Source organism: Engystomops pustulosus, chromosome 8 (genome assembly GCF_040894005.1).
Source record: "Engystomops pustulosus chromosome 8, aEngPut4.maternal, whole genome shotgun sequence".
Lineage (NCBI taxonomy): Eukaryota > Metazoa > Chordata > Amphibia > Anura > Leptodactylidae > Engystomops > Engystomops pustulosus.
Window position 1 is genome coordinate 10605521 of NC_092418.1, and position 10987 is coordinate 10616507.

A 10987-nucleotide genomic window follows, 5' to 3' on the forward strand; every position below is an offset into this window, starting at 1 on the left:
GCGGGCTCTGGTGAATACCAGGTGCCGCTAGGCTCCGGTTCCGGGTGTTGGCTAGTTACATCTCCCGCGGTGGTCCAGAGGATCCACTGATCCTAACAATGAGGCGGCTGTATGTAGCTGTGTTTCTGGGGATGAGGCAGCTGTATGTAGCTGTGTTACTGGGGATGAGGCGTCTGTATGTAGCTGTGTTACTGGGGGCGAAGCGGCTGTATGTAGCTGTGTTACTGGGGATGAGGCGGCTGTATGTAGCGGTGTTACTGGGGATGAGGCGGCTGTGTGTAGCGGTGTTACTGGGGATGAGGCGGCTGTATGTAGCGGTGTTACTGGGGATGAGGCGGCTGTATGTAGCTGTGTTACTGGGGGCGAGGCGGCTGTATGTAGCTGTGTTACTGGGGATGAGGCGGCTGCATGTAGCTGTGTTGCTGCTGGGATAGTAAAAAGTATGGAAGGAGGACGTGTGTGTACGCTGCACTTAGTGGGGGCCTCCACCAGATTTTGCGCCCGGGGGCCCCGACCAACCTTAATCCAGCCCTGCTCTTACTGTATATAAGATGATGTTTCAGTCCTGAATCCTTCAGATGAGACACAACTTCTGCTGCTCGTGTATTGTGAGTATGCTGGATGTACAGGAGGCGGCTGGAGGATATTCCTGTCCTGACTGCAGAAAGAAGCATCCGTGACGTCCGATCTTGGAGAAGCAAAGGAATCTTGGGAATATAATGGAGAATTTATCTACTCAGCCTAAGATGGAGGAGACCAGAGTCTGCTGCACCTACTGCGATTCTCCTGAACCGGCTGTGAGAACATGTCTGCAGTGCGAGACTTCTTTCTGTGAGAAACACTTACAGAGACACAGTAAATCCTCAGAACATATTTTGGTTGATCCTGATGTTAACCTGGAGGAAAGAAAATGCTCCACACACAATGAGGTACTGAAATACTATTGTCCTATGGATTCCACCTGTATCTGTGTGTCCTGCTGGGTGGCTGGAGGCCACATGGGACATGAGGTGGAGATACTGGATGTGGCCTCTGAGAAGAAGAAGGTGAAGCTGAGATCTGCTGTTGAGAAAATGAACTCTAAAAAAATGGAAGAATCCAGAATCTCACAGATCATGGGGTAGAAGAAGGAAAGAAATTATCTGGACTCACTGAGAAAGTCACTAATCTGTTTACTGATCGGAGGAAGAAGCTGGATGATTTAGAAAGTAGAGTTCTGAGTGAGATCTCCAGACAGAAGGATCAGGTGTCAACCTCAGTCTCTAACATGATCAGACAGGTGGAGCTACACAAGGATGAGCTGACCAAGAAAATTCATCAATTTGAGGAGTCATGTGATATCACAGATCCATTAACCTTATTACGAGAAGATTTATTCAAAGTTGATGTCAGTGATCGGAGCTGTGATGTCACAGTCTGGAGTCTGGATGATGTCGTAGTGTCACAGATATTATACAGAGGACTGCTGCGCTTTGTGGAGGATCTGAATAATCTGAAAAGAACGAGCCAGTTCCCAGTGATGGAGAAATCTGAGGTATTACTGGATATACAGAAAATTTGAAGGAGTCCAGCTCACCTCACGCCAAACAGGAGAATCCAATGAAGCACGGACTGCCCCACTGCAAGGGCTGCAACAGGTTAACAGACGTAGGAAAAAAGGATTCCGTGTCCAGCTTCATCCAAGATAATCCACACTTTTATTAGGGCATAATTGTTAAAATTCCAGAGTGTTACATGGCCAACATGTTTCAAGCGGGCAGACCGCTCTTAATCATGGCTCAAGCGGGCAGCCATGATTAAGAGCGGTCTGCCCGCTTGAAACATGTTGGCCATGTAACACTCTGGAATTTTAACAATTATGCCCTAATAAAAGTGTGGATTATCTTGGATGAAGCTGGACACGGAATCCTTTTTTCCTACGTCTATTACTGGATATAGACTCGGCTCATGATAACATCATTATATCACAGAGTCTTAGATCTGCTTCTTATACTGCAACGTCACAGAACAGACCTGATGGACCCGAGAGGTTTGAGTCCTGTCAGGTGTTCAGCTCCTGCAGCTTCTACTCTGGGAGATATTACTGGGAGGTGGATGTGAGTCAGGCGGAGAAATGGATCATTGGAGTGGCCGGGGAAAGTCTGGAGAGGAAAGCGGCTGGTAACGAGTCATTCATTGGTTTTAATGAGAAATCCTGGGGTTTGGGGGTTATTAATAGCCTTGGTGTGCTTCATAACAATATATTTACAAGTCTGGAATCAGAGTCTCCTGTGAAGGTTGTTGGGATCTATCTGGACTATGAGGCCGGGCGTCTGTCCTTCTATCAGCTGTGTGACCCCATCAGACACTTACACACCTTCACCACCTCCTTCACCGAGCCGCTCTATGCCGCCCTCTGTATGTATGACAATTGTATCCTCACAATCTTAAAATAATTTAGCAAAATTGTGGCTGTAATATGTTAAAATGAATCTCTGCCTTCTAAGATCCTCTCATTTCTATTACTGTGCTGATTCATTACTGAATATATATTAATGGACATTTCTTTTGGTGCCAAAGCTTCAGATTTCCTCCATAGATGTAGAAATAAGTGATAGATATTACTGTTCTTCTCACTTGAACTTTATTAATTTGCTGTTGATGTCTTATGTGATTACTGTTGCCTTGTGATCAGAAATAGTTTTCTTCTACTAATGAGGAATAGATAACAATGTCTATTGTTTGTCTGTTTAGATTTATATCCTTTCTATGGTCCCATAATAATGGTTTTAACAAGATGAAATAAACTGTTAAACAATAAAAAGTTTTAAAGCACAACTTATTTTTTCCATGTGTCTGACTGATGGATTCACTTTCTTAGATTTATGTGTCTCTATGGTAACAGACAACAAACAAAAAAATCTTTTTCCTTTTTCTTCCATCTGTCCCTCCTTGTAGAAGAAGGTGAAAGGAGGGATGACGGCTAAGTCAGAATACACAAGGTTTATTTATTGTCAGTTACCATGGATACACATAGATCTACATGTGAGCTGCATGCACAGAAAGATAGGGAAAAGGTAATCAAAACCCAGGAAACAGTTCCATCATTTCACATGGGATATGTACTGGGATAATAACAGGGATTTTGTTGAGAATGCAGTCATGGACAGTGTAGACCCCTCGGCTCTCTGCAGAGTGTTTTTCCACCATTACTCCCTTCTGCTCTGAGCGATGACTGTGGCCAATAAGGAGACTTATAGCAGTCACTCAGAGCAGGAAGGGGGGTTTGTGTGGGAAGTCGTTGACAAGAGCTGAGGGCACTTCATGAAGGATCACCAGTGGGGTGGCAGCTGCCTACTACTTCTTTCTCATAGAGCTGCTGGTAATATAAGCAATGGCAAATGTCCCCGTAACCTTGGGGTCCTACCTGGTGCTTGATCTGTGGTTTCACTGCTTACAGATTCCCTTTATAATCATATAACCGGCTCATATGTTATGGTAAAAACATAAAAAACTACAGCCGCTGATAAATCAGCCCTTGCTCCAAGAACAAAGCAACTTAAAGTTGTGCCTACACGATAATAAGCAAGGAGGCTTAGGTTTGCCACACCTAATTAGTTATTATAATGCGGCCATATTGGATCAAGTACGTCAGAGCGTGATGTTAAATGTTAAAAAAACACTGGATAAAGATAGAGAACAATGCATCCCCATAGCCCCTAGTAGTTTATAGCCAGCCAGCCCTCAGTAGTATATAGCCAGCCAGCCCCCATTGAAAACAACAACTACCTCTCACCAGAGAAGAAAAAAGAAGGATCGACTAAAAGTATGCATATTAAACAACAACAAAATCTTTATTGGTAACAATCAATGCTCAAAGGTTAAAATGCATTAAAATTGCAAGTGGTGGAGTACAAAAAGAAAACCGGGCCGACCCGGACAGGGCAAGGTTATGACAAAGTAACTCATATCGTGGTAAGAACCGAATACGCCAAATGCATTGACAGTTGAGCTGCAAGGATTTTTTGGGTTTGTATTTTTAGAGTGGTGGTGGTATACCAACCACTCTGGAGCATGTAGTGTATAATGGGTATGTTACCCTGTGCCTGGGTAAAACAACCTATGGCTTCAGGGAGAAAAGAATTTTATAATTATCAGCTCTTACCCGATAGTAGGAGGTGTGAGGTGTATTTGCCGCTGTCCGGGAGGGTCCGCGTCCCCGACGTACGTTTCGGCTCGGGGTGAGCCTTCGTCTGGGGGTGGCGTCATCCCGTACTGGGGCCGGTATATAACAGAAAAATAGACCAATGAGAGTTCCGGGAACGGCACATGTGATCACGGGTTACGTGATGCGTGAGGTCACGACTAACAAAGTCACGTGACTCGGTATCGCGAGATCACACGGGCTGCATCGGAATCTGGTAGGAGATAGGTAAAATCTGATAGAAAGCAGAGAAGCAGCATGCGTAAAAAGCGCCCCCGAGACAAATCTGTCTTTACCAGGAACCTGCATTTACCAGGTAAGGTTAACAATGGTTTTTGATGAAATTAGATACTTTTCGGGGTATATACCCTATGCAAACTAAAGGGGAAGGGGGAGATTATGAGTGCAGGAATGAAATATAAATATTATGTGAATTATAATCATTTTTTACTTAAATACATTGTGTTTGATAGAATAAGTGTATGGGTGAACATACACCTACCTTGAATTGAAATAATCTATAAGGTGACATGTGCATATTGAATACAAATATTACAAATAGTACAATTATATAATGAGTCCGTTAAACATATTATTAATAAAGTGACATATGCATATAAAATATATAATACGAATACATATATATACAAATCCACGATGTATCAAATAAACATATATATACAAATAACAAATATACACTATGTAGAAATACATGATATAAAAAATATATGTAATTCATTTATCTCCATAGCATCGTATATTGAAATCCACCAATGCCATATTGGGGAGATGCTGTTGCACTCCCCAAGTAGGTGGCTGGAATCAATGCAACGTATTAACCATTTTATGCAAGATGTCTTATGGGTTAAGTGACAGTTAGGTGAACCTCGATATATGTGAGACATCATAGTGAGGGACAAGGTGGGTTTGGGTGTGAGTGGTGCGGGAGTGAGGGATTGAAGGTGAGGAAAATACACATAGACGCTCGTAAATAATTACATTGAATGGATAAGTCCATGACTCCGTATACAATATATTGCACATCATTGCAAGTATGTGGAAAATTTGGAACTGTATAGCGCAATAATCAAACACAATTACGTCAACAATGCATAGAGTACATATGTTAACAATCCTGGAACCTGGAAAAAACATATTAGTATACAAGACAAATTTGAACATCTGCTTAGTTAAGTCACGTTCAGTGGATGTGAACCTTATGCTAAAGGATTTGTCTGTGATTTGAAGCTCATTGTCCTTTGTACAATGTATGGTGGATCCGAACCCATGGAAGTTTGTACTGAGAATACAAAAGTCAGAAAAACAACACATTAAAAACAATTAAAACTGGTGTATTGAGACGCCAGTGTGTGAATGTATGGCACGAAATCAGCTATTTGAAAGGTAAATGTTGGTCAAATGAGAATTATGGGGGGTTCCTATTGGAGATATGGGGCAAAACTGAGGGTCTCATTAAGGCCACTTGGTTTTAAGGTGTTTAAGGTCCAAATCCATTGAGTTTCTCGCTGAGCTAATATTTTCTGGACTGGACCCCCTCTAACACCCAGGTCGAGTTTGTCGATCCCACGTACCCTCAAAAGACTCGGATCAGAATTATGTTTCTCCTTAAAATGGAGTGCCACTGGTTTACCATCAAGGATTGTGTCTTCTTTTAATGAAGCTTTTATGTCGCGCATATGTTCCCTAATGCGTATTTTCATAGCGCGGCTCGTCAGGCCAATATAAATCAAATTGCACGGACATGTAGCGTAGTATATTACGGCTTTGGTCTTACATGTAATGCTATGTTTGATGTTGTAAACTTTGCTTCCTGAAGAGTCCGTGAAGGTGTTTGAACGCTCCACATTGGGCATGCCACGCAGCCGCCACAGGGTTTACATCCTACTACTGGGCGATTAGCCCCAAAGATAGTGCCAGATTTTTCTGATGTATGGTTGCTTCGGACAAGAATGTCACGCAGATATTGTGCTCTCCGAGCTGTTACTGACGGCCAGCCCCCAGTAGTATATAGCCGGCCAGCCCCCAGTAATATACAGTCAGCCAGCCCCCTTAAGTATTCAACCAGCCAGCCCCCTTAAGTATAAAGCCAGCTAGCCAACCCCCTTAAATATACAGCCATCCAGCCCCCTTAAGTATACAGCCAGCCAGCCCCCTTAAGTATACAGCCAGGCAGCCCCCTTTAGTATAAAGCCAGCCAGCCCCCTTAAGTATACAGCCGGCCAGCCCCCTTAAGTATGCAGCCAGCCTGAGATGGGCATCTTCATCACTTAAGTATCTGGGTATTCACCTTCCAGCAGACATTGAAGATACATTCCACCTGAACTTTCTCCCATTACTACAGAGCCTTAAACTAGATTTGAAAAGGTGGTCCACGGGCTACCTGTCATGGTTTGGCAGGATTTGAGCAATCAAAATGAATGCTCTACCTCGCCTACTCTACCTCTTCCAAGCTCTGCCCATTCGGGTTCCAGCCAGTTATCTCATAGAGACCCAACGTCTTTTTGCATCCTTTACTTGGGCCAATAAGCGTGCTAGGTTAAAAAGGTCTATTTTATTCACGGCAAAAAAAGATGGCGGTCTGGCAATGCCAGATGTTACTCGGTACTATCAGGCTTCCCATCTTTGCAGAATAATTGACTGGCTACACCATCAGAGCTCGAAAGCATGGGTTCACTTGGAACAACATGCTACTCAGATCCCCCTGCCCTGCCTCCCGTGGATAAGAAGGAAGTGGTGGAGGGATCTTACTCGACATCCCACAATCCATGCTACCCTACTGGTGTTTGATAGATGCAGGCAGACTTGGGATATCTCACCGGGACACTCTCCCCTCACGCCAATACTGGGTAACCCTGAATTTCCCCCGGGGCTTGCGTCACAGTTTTTTAAACAATGGCTGGCCTCCGATCGCTTCAGGGCATGCCACTTCATTGTAGATGGTGAATGGGGCAGAGGAGAGACTCTAATGTCTCCAGCAGACCTACCTCAGGCATCCCCATGGTAGGGCACCCAACTGACGCACTTCCTGACCTCCCTACCATCCTCCTCTTCTTTCGCAAGACAGCGGACTGGATTTGAGGGACTTTGCATGCGGAAAATTCAGGTTAGGGCTGCACTTTCACTCTCTTATAAATTGTTGACAGCCCCTCCACAGGACTACATTCCGCCCTACATTCTAAAGTGGGAAAGAGAAATGGACATTAGCCTCACTGAAGAGCAGCGCGAAAAAGTATTTCTCATGGCCCACAAAACAACCATTAGTTCTCTCTACCAAGAAACTAACTATAAGATTCTCACAAGGTGGTACAGAGTTCCTCACATCCTACACAACATGTTCCCAGGGGCCCCCTCATGTTGCTGGCGGTGTGGCGTGGAGGAAGGGACAATCTTGCATATATTTTGGGAGTGTTCTAAGCTAGCTCCTTTTTGGGATACCGTTCTTGAGTTCACGAGGTGACAGGCAAAGCATTACAAAACGACCCGGCCTGGGTCCTGTTACACCATAACGAGGTCTCCCTTCCCACATATTGACGCTCCCTGGTTCGACACTTACTGAACACAGCTAAATCGTGTATACCAGCCTGTTGGCTCTCTACGGAACCACCCGCAGTCTTTCAGTGGTTAAGGAGAGTGGAGGAGGTTAGTCGGATGGAGAGTCTCCTGAGTTCAGACCGTAGAAGTGCGGCTCGTTTCCAGAAGACTTGGCAACATTGGATCATCTTTAAATCATCACCGGCATATAATGCCCTGATACGCGATGCCCCGGAGGAGACGGAAGAGATCTGATCTTGGAGGTGTTGCTGGACTAGGGGGGGGGGGGAGAAATCTACTCCTTTCCCCTCTGGCTTCCCTAATCCCCCTTCCCCTCTTCTTTTTCCCTCCCTTTTTGTCTTCCCCTCCCCACCTGTTTTTCCTCTTTCATCCATAAATTGGCTGTTATAAATGTGCCTTACCGTTTACTGTTGTAGCCAGATTTCCGTGGCCTATTTGATAATTTCTGTAAATGTTGTATTGTCTTTATCCCCTAGTCGCTCCCAAAGAGCGCTGTTTGTAAAAATTTTATTTAGAAATTTCAATAAAAACGTAATACGAAAAAAAGTATACAGCCAGTCAGCCCCATGTAGTATACAGCCAGTAAGCCCCCTTTAGTATATAGCCAGCCCGCATAAAAAAATAAACAAACATACTCACCTTCCATCCCCTATGCTCGGGTTCTCTTTTGTCTTCTTTCCGCTGTAACAGCCGGCAGAGACGCATTCATGTGATCTGCTGGCCGGCGCACACCATGTCGCCACCAGCGGCTGCATCATAGTATGCGCCGGCCGGCAGATCACATGGCTGTGGCTCTCCTGGCTGTTAAAGCGGAGAGAAGACAGATGAGGACCTGCGACGACCATTGGGGACACCGGAAGGTGAGTATGTAAGTTTATTTTTTTATTGACTCTTGTATAAGCCATGGTGAGTTTTTTCAGCACATTTTTGGTGCTAAAAAACTTGGCTTATACAAGAGTATATACCGTATATCCTTTTTGATGATCATACCGGTGTAGCTAGAAAATTACAGATAGATATGTTCTTGACATTTCACTAAATGACCGGATATGAGGAGCCACAGGTAATGTCAGTCATTCATGTAATCAGCATGTGGCCCGAGCTGATCGCTCCCCCATTGTTGAAGAAGGATTGTGTCCTCCCCCCATGTCACCTAATCAGAGCCCTCTCGACAAAAACATTAACCAATAAAATGAAAGAAACAAGTTACCTAAAAAGAACTCAGAGCCATAGGAGGACATTTCTCTGTGTTCTGGTGTAGATATGAACCTGCAGAACCTGGTATAGAAATGGCCGCCAGTGCAGATAGCCTACGGATCAGGAATCTGGAGCCTATGGAATACATCTTGGGATGTACACCTTGGGAGGGTCAGGGGAACACCATGTGTTGGCGCACCAGGTGCTAGCAAGTGATAAATCCACCACATAATGTCTGAGACTGATCATATGAAGATATCACAAAGAAGCACTCGGAAAATAAAAAGATTTATTCATCCCTGGTACAGAGTAGGGTAGCGGTAGTTTTCCTTTCATATATCATATAGATGAAGTCTTTGGTGCCTTGTCCCTATCAAACTGTTTTAATATTCATGGCGCCAAGAGTTTGTCCTTTCATTAATGCCTGTGACTCCTGCCAAACACTGAGACACTGAGTGTTATAATCCGGGGAGACTATTAGCCCCTGCAGAATAATAATTCTACCCAGATGGGCACAATGGGCAAAACAAACTAACATGGCATGAGCTCCTCTACGAGAGATGGCCAGACTCCTCTTCTCCCCTACTTTGAGGAAACTTTATGTGGTTTCATCTGTAACATCTGTCTAATATCAGACACTATATTATACAGAACCCGGTGTGAATGTCTCCTGTGGTCACTTTGCCCAAATCCCCAACTTCTGGAAGATCTTGACCTCTTCCTTCTACTTTGGGTCCATTCTCCTGTGGATTTGGGTCATAAATTGTTGTTTTGCTTCCATATAATTCATAAAACCCTGTGTGGACTGTGTCTCTTATGGGTCACTATAGGTGGAATTTCTTTACTGGATGACTTTATACTTGCACTAAGATCAAATAGATGATAGAATATTAACCTGAGATGTAAGGAGCCTGAATATGTATAATCTCTGGCTGTTATGTACTTGTAAAGCCAGAAAGTTTTTATTGTAGTGAAAATATCCAAGATTCCAGGGAGATCCTTGGATTTCCAATTCTTTCCAATACGCTCACTAATTGATATATAAGTGATCTTGTATGGCAGGAGAATGGCAATAATCCCATAAATAGAACGGGGCAAAGGGAGATCCATAACTTGTAGGTGAACACTATAAAAGAAAACCTCCAACAAAATAAAATCTTTCCTTCCATCTCTAGTAAAAATCATATTAAAATATAATCAATTATTCCAATAAAACCAGTAGTATAAATATAAACATCACCTCATCTGCTAAAAACAGGCCACAATATGGGCAGATAGACCAAATAATAAAAGAAAAAACTTCTGGTAGCAACACAAAATCCAATGGTTTATTAAGAAAATTATTTTATTGTTCAATGTCATAAAACCATAAAAACCTGCATATATTTGGTATCTCCATAATCGTAGTGACCTGTAGAGGAAGGTAAAATATTATTCAATGATGTAATATAAGACATAAAACAAAGAACTGAATTGAAAATTATCCATCAGAAAGATTAAATAATAATTATTCATTCAGGAAAAAGTGAAACTGAGGCCTAGTTTCCATCCCAGCACATTCTGGAGAGGTGTGAGACCCCTGCCCTGACATTACCCTCACAATAGTAACGCCTCCAGTCATTCAGGTGCTGATGCTGCTCCCCTGGCTCTCAGTGCAGGTGAATGGGGGAAATACACATAAAGACAATGAGAATGTAAATCCCTTTCATTATGAATAGGTCTGACAGTCACACCCAGGACCGCAGGGGTTGGTGCTTCTGCAGGACTCTCCGCCCTCTTACTGTATATAAGATGATGTTTCACTCCTGAATCCTTCAGATGAGACACAACTTCTGCTGCTCGTTTATTGTGAGTGCGCTGGATGTACAGGAGGCGGCTGGAGGATATTCCTGTCCTGACTGCAGAAAGAAGCATCCGTAACGTCCGATCTTGGAGAAGAAAAGGAATCTTGGGAATATAATGGAGAATTTATCTACTCAGCCTAAGATGGAGGAGACCAGAGTCTGCTGTACCTACTGCGATTCTCCTGAACCG

The 10987-nt window shown here is 43.6% G+C and overlaps 1 pseudogene; it reads left to right on the forward strand.

Moving 5' to 3' along the window:
• Positions 1 to 578: 578 nt before the first annotated feature.
• Positions 579 to 2724, forward strand: LOC140076093 (nuclear factor 7, ovary-like; annotated as a pseudogene).
• The last annotated feature ends 8263 nt before the right edge of the window (positions 2725 to 10987 follow it).